Here is a 21,324-nt window from a genome sequence, read left to right on the forward strand (position 1 = left end):
AGGTAGATGAGCAGGCAATTGAGTAAACTCACACACACACACACACACACACACACACACACACACACACACACACACACAGAGGCAGAGGCAGGGAGGGAGGGAGGGAGGGAGGGAGGGAGAGAGAGAGAGAGAAAGAGAGAGAGAGAGAGAGAGAGAATACAGTGATGCAGACCTACAATTCCAACACTAGGAGAACAGGAGTAATACGGTCAGTGCACGTCTGAACTACTAAACTAGCCTGGGCTATGTAGTGAGTTCCAGGCCTATTATGACTATAAAACACTTATGCAAAAATTCATTTTTCAGCTCAAAGGAAATAAAGTTTATTCTGGAACCAAATATGAGTGTCATGGCTCAGGACACAGAATTAAGTTATTCCAAATATTGTGTTCCAATGTATCAATAGTTTCATAAAGTTTTATAGTAATAGAACAAACATGATCATAAATCAAGATACTTTAAATACAATGGTGGGAAAATCAGATAGTCCAGTTACAGCAAAACAGGGCAAATAGGCTGCAGGTGTTACCTGGTGGAATTCTTAGCCTTTGGGTTACTAGAAGGTAGGGAGTCTATATACCCCAAAATGTATCTTTGTACTAGTCACAAAGAAGTTAGGTTACACACATATGTAGGCACTAAATGGCTATCTTGGGGACTAAAATACTCTAAGATAATTTCGACTCCCAACCTGTAACATTCCCACTCTTGATCACCCTTCATAGCTCTTTTGTTAATTTTTTTCTTTTTTCTTTTTTTCAGAGCTGGGGACCGAACCCAGGGCCTTGCGCTTGCTAGGCAAGTGCTCTACCACTGAGCTAAATCCCCAACCCCTCTTTTGTTATTTTTGAGATTGTATTTTAATTATACTTCTGCCTTCTCTTTCCTCCCTCTAAATCCTCCCCTGTGCCCCTCCCTATTCCCCTTCACATTCATGGCTTCTTGTTCATCAATTGTTATTGCATACATACATGTGTTTGTATATACATATATATTCCCAAATATAACCTGTTTCATTCATATAATGTTACTTGTGATAATTTGTATATGCTTGGCCCAGGGAGTGGCACTATTAGGAAGTATGGCCTTGTTGGAGTAGGTGCGTCACCGTGGGCGTGGGCTTAAGACCCTCACCCTAACTGCCTAGAAGTCAGTCTTCCACTAGCAGCCTTCAGATGAAGATGTAGAACTCTCAGCTCCTAGTGCACCATGCCTGCCTAGACGCTGCCATGCTCCAGCCTTGATGATAATGGACTGAACCTCTGAACCTGTAAGCCAGACCCAATGAAATGTTGTCCTTATAAGAGTTGCTTTGGTCATGACGTCTCTTCACAGTAGCAAAACCCTAAGACATTACTTGTATATATGTTTTCAAGGTTGACCATTTGGCACTGGACTTCCCTGGGGAGAGCTACCTCTCCTACTCCTGGTTTTGTTCAGTTGCCTGTAGATCTTTATGTAGGGTTGAGGCCTTGTGGACTCCACCCCCACCCCAAACCATAGAGTTTGACATGCTCCTTTGTATGGTCCTTGTTCAGCACATGTTTAGGCTGTCGTGTTGATGAGACTTTACAGGTATAGCTTCTGATGTTACTAAGACACAGTCACACAGCAAACTCCCAGATCCTCTGGCTCTTACGATCTTTCTGTCCCCCTCTTCAGAAAGGTTCCCTGGGTTTTTGGTGTGAGAGTGTTTTTGTAGATGCATTCATGAGGACTGGATTCCACAACTTCTTCATTTGATTGTGTTTTTCTGTGGTGTCTCCATCTGGTAGGAACATGACTTTTTGTTCTGGGAACTTTGGTTCACAGTAGTGAGAACTTATAACACAAGGAAAAAGAAAGGAAAAATACATTATAAGAAAGTGACTGTCCACCTACAATTGTATGCTACTGAAATATATTTCAATAAATAAAACAAAATAAATACAATTTCACATGACAGCATTTACTATCAGTCAGTGAACAAAATTTAAACACTGTTCTTAAGGCTGAAGGAAGATAATCCCAGGCAGAAGCAGGGAGTAAAGAACAAAGAAAGAGGTGAATATGTGAGTTTGAAAAAGACACTGATAATTTAGTAAAACAATGGTACTAGGTCTCCCTACCCACCCCCACTCGTCCCATCCTCACCAGTGTTCTTGATCATCTTATAGACCGACATGAAGTGAAGATAGCCAAAAATATAAATATATGAAACTGGTAACAATTTGCTTTTCAGGAAAAGTCTCACTATGTAGCCCTGACTGCCTAGAACTCACCGCAATGGTCTTCAAACCACAGAGATCGTCCTGCTTCTTCCTTCTGAGTGCTGGGATTAATGTAGTATGATACCACACCTAGAGAATGTGTAAGTTAGGCTGATCTTGACCTTGTGAGCTCCCTGCCTTTGCCTCTTCAGATATCAGTGTGCTATCACAACTAGTAGAAAAACATTTTTTGGAGATAAGGTCTCTGTGTGTGTCTCTGGCAGTGGCCGTCCTGGAACTGGCTATGTAGACCATACTGGCTTTAATCTCACAGACATCTACCTGCCTCTGCCTCATGAACGCTGAGATTAAAGGGATGTGCCACAACACCCCCCCCCCCCAAGTTATTAAACAATGTATGTTAGGGAGTTATTTTAGGGAATACATTTCATTACCTCTCAGAAATTAAATGTGAGGTCTCATACAAGCTAAGAAAAATCTGTACTGGGGGCTGGAGAGATGGCTCAGCGATTGAGAGCGCTGACTGCTCTTCCAGAGGTCCTGAGTTCAATTCCCAGCAACCACATGGTGGCTCACAACCATCTGTAAAGGGATCTGATGCCCTCTTCTGGTGTATCTGAAGACAGCTACAGTGTACTCATATATAATAAATAAATAAATAAATAAATAAATAAATAAATAAATAAATAAATATTTAAAAAGAAAAAAGAAAAATCTGTACCATTGATCTACTCAGCCCCTCTTCTATGAATAATTTTAAAAACGTAACCATCCGAGACTAGATGGAAGACAGTAAACACAGAACAGGTGACATAAACAGATAAATATTACATTAAAAAGCAATGTGCTGGACTGACCCTGGACTCTGACCCCATAGGTAGCAATGAATATCCTAGTAAGAGCACCAGTGGAAGGGGAAGCCCTGGGTCCTGCTAAGACTGAACCCCCAGTGAACTAGATTGTTGGGGGGAGTGCGGCAATGGGGGGAGGGTTGGGAGGGGAACACCCATAAGGAAGGGGAGGGGGGACGGGGATGTTTGCCCGGAAACCGGGAAAGGGAATAACACTCGAAATGTATATAAGAAATACTCAAGTTAATTAAAAAAAAAAGCAATGTGCATCAAATTATATTAACTGTAATTTTACTAAATGCATCAATTGAAAACTGATTGTTACACTACATTCACTCATATATGTGCAGGTACACCCACAGTTGCATGTGTCAATAAAAAATGTATTAGAAAAATGTATAGAAATACTTAAAACCTGGGGTTACATGTCTGTTTGCAATTCCAATACTTGGAAGCAGGAGAGTCAAGAATTTATGATTTTTTTTGCTATATAGTGAGTTTGAAATAAGTTTTGAATAAAAAACAACAAAAATGAGGATGAAATTATGCCATTCAAACACTGCAAAAAATCTTATAGACACATGCTAAAGCACATAGAATATATTTGAAATAAAAAGTTGCTAGGGCTAGCTAGCACTTACTGCTGAGGCCAAACCTACTCCATCTTGGAACCAGCCTCCATCTTAAAAGAAAAAGAAAAAAGCCTGAGAATTTGGCCTGCAGCTGAAGCCAAGCTGCACCCACACACCAAGAAGGACCCAGTGCTTGTCCTTTGCCAGAGTCACTCCCTAGCTACTTTCTAGCAACAGTGAATCAAAGATCAGTCTGATTGTTTCCGATGTACTTTCAGACTGTTCCTGATTGTATACAGTCTTGCTTCAGAGCACCTACCTTTGGGCTTACAATAGTCATTCGATTAGATGGTGGCCAAAATGGACACACCCCCACTTGCTTCCTTTTTTTTTTTTTTCTTTTTTTCGGAGCTGGGGACCGAACCCAGGGCCTTACGTTGCTAGGCAAGCGCTCTACCACTGAGCTAAATCCCCAACCCCCTTGCTTCCATTTTCTATAATACCTTTTCCCCATGAGAGTTTGGAGCTGCTTCACCAAACAGTCCTGTGGGTTAGTGGTGAGTAAGCCCAAACTCGAGTTTGTAATCAAAAACTCTAATGTGATTACATTGGAAACAGCTCCTTGGTGGTCTTTTGAGGTTCATGAACATTTCCTGGCACAACATTTTGATACATTGGCCAGGAACTCCAAGGCCACCAGGACCCAACTCAGAGGGTCTCAATACTGGTAATGTCTGAGTCTCTGAGTGTCTGTCCATGTGTTTATGTAGTCTGTGTCTATGTGTCTGTGTGGTACTGCAATAATTCTGTTCTGAATAACTCTAATTCTGTTATGAAGAGGCCTAAAAATCTATATTTGGCGGCAAAAATGACTAAAGTGAATGTGGAATCCTTCTGCAGTGGACACTCTAGTCTGTTGTAGCACAGGGCCTTGGGAGATGTTCAGAGTCCATGAGGGATACAGTGCCCCTGGTGTTCATTTCTGGGAAGGAATGAGCAGATCCTGCTACATGCCATCCTGTTTATTTTTTTCTGCTGGCTAGCTTTCACCACCTTGTTGTAATGTACCGGTCATAAAATTGCTGAAGGAAAACCATGGACTCAGACAGTATGCAAAAACAAAAAGAGTGTTTATTCTTCAGAAACAGCCAGCATGCTAGGGTCACTAAGAATTTGCAACAACCACAGAGACATTTGAGTCCGTTTTATAAGAGGACTGCTTAATTGATTCTGAGATAACAGCACACTTCTAAAACTTAGGGCACATTTCAAGGGTTTCCAGAAACCATTAACCAATGGTCAAAAAGAAGATACACACCACAGGATCCCAGGTGCAACAGGAGATATTGACTAGATTTGTCTAAACAAAACTTCAAGGATGCCTTAGTTACAGTCTTTAACTTTCCAGGAGCCTGCAGACTAGTAACAAATGGTGAAAGTTAAGCTCCTAGTATATATGCACATAGGCATTCTCTGTTATAACCTCTTATTCAATTTATGTGCAGACTCGCAGTGAGCTTTTTTATGATGTGAACATATGCACAGAGAGTTGTACAAGTACCGAGAACAAAGGGCAGAGATAAGTCCCCCTCCACCACCCAGACTTCAACTTAGAGATGTACAATTCCCTGCCAAGGCTTGGGCTGCTCTTACCATGAGGTGCTAAACCAGAAGCTGTAGCTTCCAGCCCCAGAGTAACTCAGAGAGCAAGTAACTTAGCTAGTGGCTTGTGGTCCAATTTCTGGGTGGAGATAAAATAGGATATGAAAAATGAACTTCTTGGTAACTGTCAATGCTGTGTGCTGTTTCTCCTTAAGAGACCTGAGAGTCCCCAGCTGAGGTGCAGGTGTCCTCAGCTGTGGCTGGACAGCACGTGGCCAGGGCTGGCTGAGTGCTCTGAGGTGGCCTCTGTTCCAGGCCTTTGTATGTGGCCTGTCTGCACAGTGCTATGTGGGTCCGGGGCAGCTCTGTGGTAGCTTTGGTTCCACGCCCACGATTCTGATTATTTCCTGTTCCTTCCTGACTGAGAGGAAGGGATGAGTTTCCCTTCTTGTGCGTGTGTGTCCGCCACCTTCTGGTTGTTTCTTGTTTCTGCATGATAGAGAGGAAAGGACGAGTTTGTGTGTGTGTGTGTGTGTGTGTGTGTGTGTGTGTGTGTGTGTGTGTGTGTTTTGTGTTTGTCACTTTGTTCTTTATGCTGTTGTTACAGGGGGATTTTCTGACAGACATTTAACATGGGACAGGCGCTTTCAACTCCACTAACTTGTGCCTTAGCCACTTTAGGAATGTTAAAATAAGGGAAATGAGTCTCTCTTTCATTATTAAGAAAGAAATTAACCACATTTTGCAGGTTGGAATGGCCTGCTTTCAACACTGGCTGGCCCCCAGAGGGATCCTTTGACCTGAGATTTGTCTAAAGGATTGAGAAAATCATTTTCAAACCCAATCTTGGCCATCTGGACCAAATACCTTATGTGGTGATTTGGCAAGTCCTCCTAGAGGACCTGCCCCATTGGCTTAAATTTTTTTCTTCTCAGACAACAGGCAGAAGTTCTTGACTTGGCTTCCAAAAATCCCAAGCATGTAAAGGAAGAGACACTGGACCATCCACTTCCTTTTGCACCATTCTTCCAACTGGTCCTCCAAGGAGGAACATTGGAGGAGGTTATCTTTCCGCTCCTACTTTATTTAACCTCTCAAGTGAAACAGCAGCCAACATCACAGGCAGCTCTACCACAGGCAGCTGCCCCACCACATGCAGGGGAGCAGGGACCTGCTGCAGGGACATGAAGCTGATGGGGGCTGCCTCCTGTGTTGGAGTCTGTCATCCTGCAGTGGGGCCAATCAATGACCATGGAAACCAAACTCATCACTATTGGCTCTTTGCCACTATTGACCTTTATAACTAGAGAATTCAGAGCTTCCCTTTTTCAGACAAGCCCGGGGATTTAATTAATCTCTTAGAAAAAGTCCTCTTCATCCACCAGCCCACTTGGGATGATTGTCAACAGCTTTTGCAGGTTCTCTTTACCACAGAAGAGAGGGTGAGAATCCAAATTGAGGCCAGGAAAGTAGTGCCTGGCTCCAAAGGGGAACCCCGAAATAACCAAACAACCATTGATGCTGACTTTCCCTTAACCTGTCTGGACTGAAATGTTAATACCATTGAAGGTAAGGGAAACCTCTTGGTTTACTATCAGGCTTTTTTGACAGGTCTCAAGGCAACTGCAAAAAGGCCCACTAACCTGGATAAGGTGTATGCTATTAGTCAGGGAGATAATGAGAGCCATGCAGCTTTCTTAGAGAGGCTCATGGACACCCCCGCGGACCCAGAAATACCAGAAGCAAAAGCAGCGTTTATCTCTAGCTTTTATTAACCAAGCAGCACCAGATATTATGAGAAAGCTCCAGAGAGTTGAGAGGTTAAGAGAAAAGAGACTGAGAGACTTAGTGATAATGGCAGAGAAAGTGTTTAATGGGAGAGAAAGTGCAGAGAAACAAATGGAGAAAAGACAGATGAAAAGGGCAGAGGCAACAGACTTGAGACCTGACAAAGATCCTATTAGCAGTCACAGCCAAACCAGAAGACCATAGGAGATACCTAAACCAGATGGCTTCTAAAGAAGGAGGTGGGGGGGGGGCTAAGTATAGAGAACGCCTCCACTTTAGGAAGAACTAATGTGCTTACTGTAAAGAGGAAGGCCACTGGGGTTGGGGATTTAGCTCAGTGGTAGAGCACTTGCCTAGCAAGCGCAAGGCCCTGGGTTTGGTCCCCAGCTCCGAAAAAAAAAAGAAAAAAAAAAGAGGAAGGCCACTGGGTCAGGGAATGCCCCAAGAAGAAGCCTATTTGAACCCTGGCCTTAGAAGATGAAACTAAAGATGAGGAATGAGGGGAGGTGGGGTTTGTATCCCCTTCCCAAGCCCAGAGTAACCCTAAAAGTGGAAGGAAACCCACCAGTCTCCTTGTAGATAGTGGAGTTCAACATTCTGTCTTGCTGAAGCCTGATGGTAAAGTTTCTTCAAAGAAATGTTGTGTCCAGGTGCCAACAGGAATTAAACAGTACTCATGGACTATCCAAAGAATGGTGGACTTAGGAGTTGGCAGGGTAATCCACTCTTCCTTCTTGTACCTGAGTGTTCATACCCCCTCTTGGGAAGAGATTTGTTGACTAAAATGAGGGCACAACTACATTTCTCCCCAGAATTGGCCAAACTATTAGATTCAGAAAGGAAGCCTATCTATGTCCTGACCACCACTCTAGCTGAAGAGTACCAGTTGTTGAAATTACTACTTGGCAGGATTGCTTCCCCAATGTTTGGGCAAAGACAGGAGGAGATGGGATACCTAAACATTGGACCCCAATTAGGATTGAGCTCAAGTCAGGGGCTGAGCCTATATGGTCCGACAGTACCCTGTGCCCCTGATTGCCAGGGAAGGCATAACCTGTCATATCAGGAGGGTAATAAATGTGGGGATCCTAATACCATGTCAATCAGCCTGGAACATCCCCCTCCTGCCAGTCAAGAAGCCTGGTACTAAAGATTATAGACTGGTTTAAGACTTAAGAGAGATAAATGGGTTATGGATATCCACCCAACATTCCCTAACCCTACAACCTCTTGAGTGCTGTTCCTCCAGAGCACCATTGGCATACAGTGCTGGATTTAAAGGATGCTTTCTTCAGCGTATCCTTGGCACCCAAGATCCAAGACTTCTTTGACTTTGAGTGGCAGGATCCAGAGCTCAGGATTAGCGGACAGCTGACTTGTCGGGTTTCATTTTAAAAAATCAATGCACTTTGGATTGTGATTAGAACAGAATTTCCAACACACTCTAAAATGACACTAAATAAACTTCTGTCATTTTATTTATACAAGGAGACAGTTACAGCATGAGAATTATAAAGTCAAAGTATCGATCAACTGTGAAAAATGTTGAAGATTATCTATATCCTGCAGTATCAAATATTCAGCTAAGATTTAATTTTTTTTTTTGGTTCTTTTTTTTGGAGCTGGGGACCGAACCCAGGGCCTTGCGCTTCCTAAGCAAGCGCTCTACCACTGAGCTAAATCCCCAACCCCATGGATTTAATTTTTTATGTACAAAGAATAGGCTCTGTGTTAGTGTGCAATCTTAATTTTGTCTTCAATAAATGGTAAAAATCACACATATACAAGAGTTTTTAAAATAATTTTCTTTCTTATTTTCTTTCTTTTTTGAGCTGGAATTTCACTGTATCATCCTGGCTGACCTAGAATTCACTATATAGACCAGTCTGACCTCAAACTTACAGAGATCCACTTGCCTCTACTGCCCAGTGCTAATATTAATGTTATAGGCCACCATGACAAGCCTAAAATAAATTTCTTTATTATTTGTTATCAATAAATGTTTGATTTGTGCAGACATATTTTATGTATGGACATACCTGATGCTGAGTAAAATTTTCTCAGGTGAGAGGAGTCAAGAGTGAATAAAAGTGCTGGGGGGAGGCCTTAGGGCTGGGTGAGCAACCATCAGGATCTGAGTTTGGATACTAGCACCAATGCTTCTCACTCCAGTGCTGCATGGAGCAGAGACGAAAAGATTACTTTTGCCAGCCTAGCCAGAAGGGTTTTAGGTTCAAAGAGAGACATTTCTTCAAAAGAATTACACGGATAATGATAGAGGACAAATTAAGCAAAACTTAATTTGTTGTGTGTGTGTGTGTGTGTGTGTGTGTGTGTGTATGTGTGTGTGTTTGCTCCAAGAGGAGAGAGGTGTCCAATACTCCTGGAGCTGAAGGTACTGGCACTTGTAAGCTGCCTGATGTGGGTGCTAGGAATTGAACCCAGGTCCTGTGGAGACAGAGTACACTCTTAACTGATGAGCCATCTCTCCAACTTTTTAATGCATTTTAAAATGAATGAATAAAGCTTAAAGCCTTTGGTTTAAATTGTAGGGTTTTTTTTAATGCATCCTCAAAAGCCCTAGTAAGCTGGTTGTGGTGGCATACACTTGTAATTCCAGCTCTCAGAAGGTAGAGGCAGGAGGTTCAAGAGTTCAAAGTCAGGGTCAGCTACACAGCTCAAACTCACCTGTGCTGCACGAGACTCTGTCTCACAAAGGGACTGGGAAGATGTCTTAGTTGGCAAAGTCCTTACTATGCATGCATGAAGACCTAGGTTTAGACCCTAGTAGCCACATAAAAAGTCAGGAGTGGCAGTATATGTCTGTAATCCTAGCTGTGGGAAGGCAGACGTGAGAGGTTCCCTAGCTTCAGGTTCAGTGACAGACCCTGTCTCAAAAAATTAGATGGAGCATGATGAAGACACTCAACCAAATGAATGAAAAAAAGGAAGGAAGGAAGGAAGGAAGGAAGGAAGGAAGGAAGGAAGAAGGAAGGAAGGAGGAAGGAAGGAAGGAGGAAGGAAGGAAGGAAGGAAGGAAGGAAGGAAGGAAGGAAGGAAGGAAGAAAAGGTTAGTGAGATGACTGAGTTGTTAAGGGCTCTTGCAAACAATCCTTGCAGCCTAAATTCAATCCCCAAAAATCCATATTGTGAAAAAACACACTCTGACAAGTTGTCATCTGAACACACACATACACACACAATGAATGTAACACTTTTTAAGTGAAAAGATAGCTGAGAATTGTGGGGCATACCTAGAAAATGACTAAAGCAGAAAGATAATTTGTTAGAGGTCAGTCTGGGCTACAGTGAGTAAGAAGACAATGAAGAGAAAGCCAACAGGAAGTTGGAGAGATGGCTCAGTTGTTAAGAGTCCAGAGGTCCTGAATTCAATTCCTAGCAACCACATGGTGCCTCACAACCATCTATCTATAATGGGATCTGATGCCATCTTCTGGCATGTACTATATGGAGAGATATAGATAGTTATGTGTGTGCATATAATATAGAGAGAATATTCATACATAAATGAAAGTTTTAAAAAGAAAAAAGCCAACAGAATGGGGGAAATATTTGCCAATATTATATATAAAATTATATTTATGCATAAAGAATATTGAAAATAATCTGGATAACGTGGCATGATTCTTTAATCCCAGGACTCAGGAGGTGAAGGCAGGAGGATTACTAAAAAGTCGAGGCAATCTGGTATACAAAGTAAGACACTGTCGAAAGATCAAAGTAAAGAAGTAAATATAAATTGATAAAAATGTACAAATGGCCAGGCACGGTGGTTTACACCCTTACCTAATCCTAACATTGGGAGGTAGACATAGAGGGTTGTCTGTGAATTTGAGGTAAGACTGGTCGATATTAGACTCTGTCTCACAAATAGTGGACAAATAGCCAATAAGGCTCAAAAAGATGTTCAACAGGAGTAATCATTAAGGGAATACAAATGAGGGCTGGAGAGATGGCTCAGCGGTTAAGAGCACTGACTGCTCTTCCAGAGGTTATGAGTTCAATTCCCAGCAACCACATGGTGGCTCACAACCATCTGTAATGAGATCTGATGCCCTCTTCTGGTGTGTCTGAAGACAGCGACAGTGTACTTATGTACATAAAATAAGTAAATCTTTAAAAAGGATATACAAATGAAAATGATAATGGCACATCACCAGGCTGGCTACAGTTAAAAATATACAAATGTTGAAGATGTGAACATGTGGATACTGTCATGCAGTGCTGGTAGGGATGTAAATGATGCAACTACTTTGGTTTGGTTTGGTTTTTAGACATGATCTTATGTAATCCAGGCTGGCTTCAAACTGGCTATTTAGCCAAGCAGGACCTGATCTTCCTGCCTACACCTCCCCCACTGGTGAGGTTATAGGCATGTACCATGACATAGAATTTATGTGGTACTGGGAAACCACAGCGCTTTCATCCATTCTACACAAGCATTCTACCACGTGAGCCATATCCCTAGTCTCTCATACAAGCCCTCTGAAATACCATTTAGCCATTCTTTAAAATGCCAAACACAAGGCTCTTAAAAGTCCTACTAATCCTATCTCATGGTATGAATAAACGGAAACATATGTTTGCAAAAAAAAACTGCACAAATCTTCATAATGACATTATTCATAATAGCCAAAATGGTGCTAGAGTATACCTGAGTTGTACAGTTTATAGGTATGAGGGTCAATCTGCTGTACCAATAAAACAAAGTCGAGCCAGATAATAGTCATATATGGGAAATGGTCCAACACATCCATTAGCTGATGTATGAGTAAAGAAAATAAAGAATATTTATACAATGGAAGATTACACACTTATAAAAAGAATAAAATACTGATGGTACATACTATGTAGTGCTCAGATAAACACTCAAGAAATCGTATCTGAAAACAGTCACGAAAGCCCACATGTGTGACTCCATTTATTTGAAATGTCAGGCAGGAAATGGAAAAAAGAGAAAGGAATTCCGTAGAGTACCAACACTAACAAAACCTATGATCACCGACACTGTGTACTTCAAAGGGATAAAAGGTCCACCCTGAGTGAACACAAAGAGCAGGTGTGAAGCCTAGGGAATCAGAACACTCACTAAGTGTCCAAAGGAAGAAGCCAAACACTGCACAGGACAGAGCTAGAAATCTTTATGAAGGCAAGAAGATAGGAAAAAAATGGCTTGCTGGTGGAATAGCATCACAGCCATTAATCAAGTCGCCCTCCTCCTCCTCCTCCTCCTCCTCCTCCCCCTCCTCCCCCTCCTCCTCCCCCTCCTCCTCCTCCTCCTCCTCCCTCCTAAAACTAGGTTCATCAAAGAAACTGCACCTCATTATACCAACAGAAGAGGGTGCTCTTGAGCCAGTCAACCAAATAAGGCATCCAAATGTTGGCCCCATAGCATTATTACCATTGATCCAGTGAACCTGTCGTGATGAGAAAACAAAACAAAACAACAAGAAGCCTTCTTCTCATTACCTTATTGTTCTAAACTTGGGGGTGGGGCGGAGTCTTTCAGCTCACCGGTGGAGGTGAGAAGGCAACTAGCCTTTCCTTCTGGTACGTAGGACCCAGGGATGACAATCCAGGTTTTTGGGCTCAGCAAACTTCTTTACTTGGCCATCTCCTCAGTCCTAATTTTATATTTCTTTTTCCTTTCATTTCCTTATTGCTTGCTTGCTTGCTTTTCTTTTTGATGACCTCGAACTAAATGTAGAGCCAAGGATTGCCTTAAACTCCTGATTCTCCTGCCTCCACCTCCAGACTGCTGGTACCGGATGCTTGCCACAGTACACTCTGTGGAGTCAAACCTTTTTAAGAAGCCTTATATATTTTAACTTTTTATGTATGCATGGCTTGCCTGTATGTATGTCTGTGTAGTGGTGTGTTGTGTGTGTGTGTGTGTGTGTGTGTGTGTGTGTGTGTGTGTTTATGTGCGTGTGTGTTGTCCAAGAAAGCCAGGAGATACCATCAGATTCCCTAGACCTGGAGCTACAGATGGTTGTTATCTCCTACGTGGATTCTGGAACTAAACCCAGATCCTCTGGAAGAACAAGTCCTCCTAACAACTATGACATCTCTCAAAACTTTTTTATAGATATATCTTTATTTATTTCGTGTCTGTATGTGGTGTTGGGAATTGATGTCAAGGCCTTGCACATGTTAGGCAAGTAATCTATGCCTGGGCTACATCCCAGCCTCTAAGAGTCAAAACTTTCCCATGGATAAAAATAACCACCCTGTGGTAATAAAAGAACCACAAAGCAGAGGAATTGGGCTGCAGAGATGGTGCAGTGGCTAGGAGCACTTGTTCTTGCAGAGGACCCAGGGTTAGTTCCTCAGATCCACATGATGGCTCACAACCATCCTTCTGTAATTCCAGTTCAGGATACCCAGTGCCCTCTTCTGGCCTCCATGGGCACAGGGCACACACAAGCATGGATGCAAAAACACTCCACCAAGTAAAATAAAAGTAAGCAAATGTTTTCTTTTAACAAACTACAGGAGAAGGAAAAACCAACAATGGAAACAGGGAAGAAAGGAATGTTAACTGAACTCAAAGAAAACACCAAAGGGAAAAGAAAGACTTATTCCAGAAGAGAAGCGTAAATTATAAGGTCCTCAGGGATTTTAAGGCTGTGGTGAGGAGCATCAGAGGAGTTCAAGGCCATCCTCAGCTACACATCAAGTTGAAGGCCAGAAGGGGGCCCCACGAGACTCCAAGTAAATAAATAACTGAAACATAGTAAGAAGTTAGGACTAGTGGTAGATGACTGTAGTCCCAGCTACTTGGGAGGCTGAGCCAGGAAGCATACATTTAAGACCAGTGTCAGCGATTAGTGAGGATCTGTCTCAAAATAAATTGAGCAGGGGGCTTGGGTATAAGGTAATAGTGAAACCAGTTCCCTAGCATACAGGGGAGTTTGGTTTCAATTCTCCACACTGCAAGACAAACGCACAAACAAGTAAAAGACATAAGCAATGCCAATGAAAAGCAGTTAAGAAAACCCAAATGAAGTCCGAGGAGTAAAGGGGGGAAAAGGGTGGGCTCAGGGTATCTAAAATGTCTTTTAAAAATAATGCAACCTAGGCTCCAGCTGCATATGTAGCAGAGGATGGTCTTCTTGGGGACCAGAGGGAGGAGAAGCCCTTGGTCCTGCCAAGGCAGGATCCCCCAGTGTAGGTGAATGTTAGGACAGGGAGGTGGGAAGGGGTGGGTGGTTGGGTGGGGGAAAGGGGATAACATTTGAAATGTAAATAAAAAAATCCAACAATTTTTTTAAAAAAAGGAAAAAATAAAGCAAAAGAAAATCATGGCACACACGTTATATTTAAATTCATCACAATTGAAACAGAATTCTCAGGAAAGTAAAGTCCATCTAAATGTATGTCCTAAAAGATGATGCCATGTCCTTGAGAACATCTGTAACCTCAATAGACCTGCTAGCTGCTTTTCCTTTCAGTCGATTTTAAAATTTCTAGTTTTTAGAGGTCATGCAGCTGCGCAATATATTATTAGTCTCCCACTAGCCTTGCTGTCAACACCACTTCTGCTGTGTGGCTAATGAGGATAATGGTTGCCTAGGTTACTTTTCAGGAACATGGAGTCCACTTTTGCTGAAAGCACTGAGCCCGCACATGTCCAACGACTGACTAACTCGGTCGAAAAGCTTGTCGTATCTGCCTTCCAACTGCACATCTCTTTTGCTGCCTTGACCTTTGGGTCAGACTGTTTCCTCTCCATTCTGCATGTAGATAGATGAGGCATTTAGAAAAGGGGTTGTCTAGAACTGCACAAGGTTAATTTGACCTCAAGTTACTGAATCTCTCCTCCATTTCAAAAATGAGCGCGCCAAGATAAGAGCGATTAAAACAACATTCTGTTCCAGGTTATTGGAACAGCCCCTGGAGACGTGCAGACATCAATTCTTCCCTGCATAATCTTCCCAAGATTCTTCCTTCTTTGGCAAACCTGAGCTCTCTAACATGATTTGTGTTGCCTTCCAGCTTTTTATTTTCTTTCTTTCTTTCTTTTTTCTTTGTTTTGTTGCTTGGTTTGACTCTTTCGAGGCAGGGTTTCTTTGTGGAGCTCTGGCTGTCCTGGAACTTTCTCTGTAGACCAGCCTGGCCTCAAATTAACAGAGACCCGCCTGCCTGTGCCTCTCGGATGCTGAGACAAAAGGCTGGGCCCCATGCCCAGCACCCTTTGGATTTTTTGTTTGCTAGTTTTCCACATACATCTTTTTCCTCACCTTAACCACTGGTACTTGATCCGTTGGCCTTTTCCAGAAGAAAATAGAAAACTTGGATTTGGTGACTCATTGACAGTCAACTCGGGAACAGGGCTCAGCCAAACAGATGTTGATGTTAAAGCATCAAATACAGCCATCCAAGCATGATAATGCAGGCCTGAAATCCCGGCTGTCAGGAGACTGACACAGGAGTGTTACAAGTTACAAGTCAGTCTGGGCAACACGATGAGACTCCACCTCATAAAGGAAAATAAAATTCTCAGAAGCCAAAAAGTAATAACCCTACAGGGCCTATAAGAAAGGAAAAACAGAAGGAACCAACGTACCTGAGATAATACTGAAAGAGAGATGTCGGGGTGAAACTACTGTAAAGAAATTCAAGTATGGTCCTGCTGCTGCTGCTGCTGCTGATGATGGTGATGATGATGATGATGATGATGATGGTGATGATCCTGCTGCTGCTGCTGCTGCTGCTATTGTATGAACTTTAAGGTCTCCCTGAGACACTGGTGACATGTGCAATGTGAAGATTGTAAACACTCTAAACACCTGAAAATGGGAGCAAAGAAGAAGCAGAATAAGCTCAGTGACAGCTGTAAAGGTCAAAGTTTAGAATCATAGTATGTTGTTTACTGTAGCAAAGCTCAGTGCTGGAGCTACAGCTGAGGGATCCAGAGTATATACAGGGCCCTGGATTTGATCTCAAACACTGCAAAACATACCCTTAAACCAACCAACCAACCAGTAGGAACCTAGGTAAGGAAAGTATGGAATGAGCACTAAACCCCTTACCTAGTCCTTAAGTATTCATCTATCCTAGTTAAATGGTTTCCCATAAGCCTCCTTGAGCCACTTCTTTTTGTTTAAAAATTTATTTTTTTACTTTATGTATATGCATACACTGTAGCTGTCTTCAGACACACCAAATGAGGGCATCAGATCCCATTACAGATGGCTTTGAGCCACCATGTGGTTGCTGGGAATTGAACTCAGGACCTCTGCAAGAGCAGTCAGTGCTCTTAACCGCTGAGCCATCTCTCCAGGCTGATCCCCATCTTACAAATAGTCCAGGTATCACACAGGCTTTATGTTATCAACCTTTCTTCTCTCTCTCTCTCTCTCTCTCTCTCTCTCTCTCTCTCTCTCTCTCTTCTGCCTCCTCTTTCTCCCCCCTTCCAGCCACCAGCCCTGGGCCACTCATTACATAACACCTCTTAATTCTGTGTTTTGGAATCTGATGTGCTTTCTTAACATCAGCCCACACACAAATACTGACCCTTCTGGTTGAGCAAGCTGTCCCACTTCCAGCCAGGGCACCTAGGGCCTCCTCAGCTTGTTCCCGATCTCCCCTGCCTGTGTTATTTACAGGACAGATTGACTGCTAGGGGCAGCAATGCGTCTTCAGTCAGAGACTGATACTGAAAGATGTTTTTCTCTTCCCGTAGATGGTTAAATTAAAAGAGTTTTTTCAATTCCAAATTGTAGCATCTGCTTTAGTGCTTTCTCCATCACAGAAGAACACACAGGAGGAAAAAAAAAACATGATTCTGACTTTTTACTTGAGGCCTGTTTTTTAATTTTTTTAAACCATATTAAGGCAATCTCCATCTGTCCCTGTTTAATTAAAATTTAAAAAAAAATAGTATCAGCCAAGCACAGTGGCACATGCCTATAATCCCAGGAATTGGTTGGCAGAGACATAAATTCAAGGCCATCACCTTTTAATGTCAGCCTAGTCTACGTCGTGAGCTACAGGCCAGCCAGCACTCCATAGCAAGATCTTGCCTCAAAAAGAAGGGTATTGTAAATAAGCATTGAATTTGTCCAGATTATTCTGGGGACACATTAATTAAGACAATAATATGGGTGTTAGTGAGGTGGCTCAGCACTGTTAGATACAGAGAGTAATATGGTGTCACTTAAAGGAATATATTATTTTGTGCCCAAGTAGTCTATTTAAGCCAAGTATCCTGCCCAGCAAATAGATTCGTCTTGTAATTTTTTATTACTTCATTTTCTGTGTGTGGGTGTTTGCCTGTATGTTTGTTCCCTGAAACTGGAGTTACAGGAAGTTTGTAAACCAGTGTTGGTGTTGGGATTCGAACCCAGGATTTCTGAAAGAACAGCCAGTGCTCTTAACCACTGAGTTGTCCCTCCAGGCCCAGCAGTTCTTTTTGTAAAAAAGGAATTCATTTTATACCAAGCCCCAAACTGGGGTACCTGGTACACCTGACCAAGATGATTTCCGCCTTTATGCCATGACTAAAGTGGTGGCTATGTCTTATCCCATTGTGGGAGTTTGACTTCACATTCTGATTTGATTGGCTAATTCGCACATAGGGAAAGGGAACCACTCAGGAAATGAATGTTTTTGCTGGGCTAACAAGCTTTTTATCATTTCTTTTACTTTTGTGATTTATAATATAATTACATCATGTTCCTCTTCCTTTTCCTCCCTCCACGTCCTCCCATACACTCCCCTCACTTTTAAATTCATGGCCTCTTTTTTGATTATTTGTTGTTAAATACACACACACACACACACACACACACACACACACACACACATGCACACACACGTATATATACCCCTAAATGCATAATACAACTTAAGGAGTATGCTGTTTAGTAAAATGGTGGTTTTAGGTTCTCCAAGATCCATGAATTTGCTAGCCCTGGGTAATTGGCTGGATTTGCAATATAAAGCATGACTTCCTTTTTGTTGAACAGGACCAATTAGAAGGAGAAAACTGATTCTGGTGAGGTGTGCTCTGGACACCACACATGTTCCTGACATGTGCACACCCACACAAATAATAGTAATAAAGTCAACAATTTAAAAGGTTCGTTCAGATTTCTACCTATTATTCATTTATTAACTCAGTAACTATTACAAGGAGATAGGTGCATAATTAAGTGATGTGGTAAAAACTTAGCATGCACAAATTCCTGAATGTTATCTCTAGCATATGAATAAATAAATAAATAAATAAATAAATAAATAAATAAATAAATTTCATCATACAGAACTATCCTATCCCATGGATGAATCTCACTTGATCTTAGCTAATGAACTACTAGATTATCTTTGTTAAATGTCTTTAAAGGATTTCTATGGCAATGTTTTTGAAACAGTATCTCATGTAGCCTAGGCTGGTCTCAAACTACTCATATAACAGAATGAGTTTGAACTTGAACTTGCCTCTGCCTTTGGAGTATGGTGATTACAGGTGCACTGCACTACACCAAGCTTGTAGCAATATTTCTAATGATATTTCATCAAATTTTGTTTGAACAGTCAATTTTTCCTTGATTTGTTTGTTTTCTAACTAGTCATGATCTGTGTCAAGAACAGAGTTCAAGGCCAGGGCAGGGCATGGTGTGCACCCCTTTAATTCCAGCACTCAAGAAGGCAGAGGCACCCACACCCGCGGATCCCGGCCCGCAGCAGCTCTCGGCTCCCAAACCCCGTGGGAGAGAGACCTCACCACCTGGTCAGATGGGCACTCCTGAGGCTGCAGAGCAGAGGAGACCACCAACACTGCCCACCCCTGCCCACATCCCTGGCCCAAGAGGAAACTGTATAAGGTCTCTGGGTTCCCGTAGGGGAGGGCCCAGGAGCGGCAGGACCCCTGCGCCTGAGACACTGCTGGAACCTGAAGGAAACAGACCAGATAAACAGTTCTCTGCACCCAAATCCCGTGGGAGGGAGAGCTAAACCTACAGAGAGGCAGACACGCCTGGGAAACCAGAAGAGACTGCACTCTGCACACATCCAGACGCCAGAGGAAAACACCAAACGCCATCTGGAACCCTGGTGCACGGAGGCTCCCGGAAAGAGCAGCGCAGATCTTCCCGGTTGCTGCCACCGCGGAGAGGACTTAGGCAGTACCCCACGAGCAAACTTGAGCCTTGGAACCACAGGTAGGACCAACTTTTCCCCTGCAAGAAACCTGCCTGGTGAACTCAGGACACACAGAGGCAAAATTCCTCTAGGACCGGGCACTTCCTGTGTTTACCGGAAGTCCCACACCCGCGGATCCCAGCCCGCAGCAGCTCTCTGCTCCCAAACCCCGTGGGAGAGAGACCTCACCGCCTGATCAGGTGGGCACTCCTGAGGCTGCAGAGCAGAGGAGACCACCAACACTGCCCACCCCTGCCCACATCCCTGGCCCAAGAGGAAACTGTATAAGGCCTCTGGGTTCCTGTAGGGGAGGGCCCAGGAGCGGCAGGACCCCTGCGCCTGAGACACTGCTGGAACCTGAAGGAAACAGACCAGATAAACAGTTCTCTGCACCCAAATCCCGTGGGAGGGAGAGCTAAACCTACAGAGAGGCAGACACGCCTGGGAAACCAGAAGAGACTGCACTCTGCACACACATCTCGGACGCCAGAGGAAAACACCAAACGCCATCTGGAACCCTAGTGCACGGAAGCTCCCGGAAAGGGCGGCACATATCTTCCTGGTTGCTGCAGCCGCAGAGAGCTCGTGGGCAGCACCCCGTGAGCAAACTTGAGCCTCGGGAACACAGGTAAGACCAACTTTTCTACTGCAAGTGACCTGCCTGGTGAACTCAAGACACAGGCCCACAGGAACAGCTGAAGACCTGTAGAGAGGAAAAACTACACGCCCGAAAGCAGAACACTCTGTCCCCATAACTGACTGAAAGAAAACAGGAAAACAGGTCTACAGCACTCCTGACACACAGGCTTATAGGACAGTCTAGCCACTGTCAGAAATAGCAGAACAAAGTAACACTAGAGATAATCTGATGGCGAGAGGCAAGCGCAGGAACCCAAGCAGCAGAAACCAAGACTACATGGCATCATCGGAGCCCAATTCTCCCACCAAAATAAACATGGAATATCCAAACACACCAGAAAAGCAAGATCTAGTTTCAAAATCATATTTGATCATGATGCTGGAGGACTTCAAGAAAGACGTGAAGAACTCCCTTAGAGAACAAGTAGAAGCCTACAGAGAGGAATCGCAAAAATGCCTGAAAGAATTCCAGGAAAACATAAATAAACAAGTAGAAACCCATAGAGAGGAGACACAAAAATCCCTGAAAGAATTCCAGGAAAACACAATCAAACAGTTGAAGGAATTAAAAATAGAAATAGAAGCAATCAAGAAAGAACACATGGAAACAACCCTGGATATAGAAAATCAAAAGAAGAGACAAGGAGCTGTAGATACAAGCTTCACCAACAGAATACAAGAGATGGAAGAGAGAATCTCAGGAGCAGAAGATTCCATAGAAATCATTGACTCAACTGTCAAAGACAATGTAAAGCAGAAAAAGCTACTGGTCCAAAACATACAGGAAATCCAGGACTCAATGAGAAGATCAAACCTAAGGATAATAGGTATAGAAGAGAGTGAAGACTCCCAGCTCAAAGGACCAGTAAATATCTTCAACAAAATCATAGAAGAAAACTTCCCTAACCTAAAAAAGAGATACCCATAGACATACAAGAAGCCTACAGAACTCCAAATAGATTGGACCAGAAAAGAAACACCTCCCATCACATAATTGTCAAAACACCAAACGCACAAAATAAAGAAAGAATATTAAAAGCAGTAAGGGAAAAAGGTCAAGTAACATATAAAGGCAGACCTATCAGAATCACACCAGACTTTTCCCCAGAAACTATGAAGGCCAGAAGATCCTGGACAGATGTCATACAGACCCTAAGAGAACACAAGTGCCAGCCCAGGTTACTGTATCCTGCAAAATTCTCAATTAACATAGATGGAGAAACCAAGATATTCCATGACAGAACCAAATTTACACAATATCTTTCTACAAATCCAGCACTACAAAGGATAATAAATGGTAAAGCCCAACATAAGGAGGCAAGCTATACCCTAGAAGAAGCAAGAAACTAATCACCTTGGCAACAAAACAAAGAGAATGAAAGCACACAAACATAACCTCACATCCAAATATGAATATAACAGGAAGCAATAATCACTATTCCTTAATATCTCTCAACATCAATGGCCTCAACTCCCCAATAAAAAGACATA

At 42.8% G+C, this 21,324-nt stretch overlaps 1 long non-coding RNA gene across 1 annotated transcript; it reads right to left on the bottom strand.

Annotated features, from left to right (window-relative positions):
- Positions 1-301: 301 nt before the first annotated feature.
- On the bottom strand, positions 302-16,810 carry LOC147998360 (uncharacterized). The gene is made up of 3 exons (XR_015647041.1): positions 16,567-16,810; positions 15,617-15,839; positions 302-1,824 (listed from the first exon to the last, which is right to left on the bottom strand). It is a non-coding gene; the product is annotated as an uncharacterized LOC147998360 (long non-coding RNA).
- Between the last annotated feature and the right edge of the window lie 4,514 nt (positions 16,811-21,324).

Source organism: Rattus norvegicus, chromosome X, assembly GCF_021556685.1.
Source record: "Rattus norvegicus strain SHRSP/BbbUtx chromosome X, alternate assembly SHRSP_T2T, whole genome shotgun sequence".
NCBI lineage: Eukaryota > Metazoa > Chordata > Mammalia > Rodentia > Muridae > Rattus > Rattus norvegicus.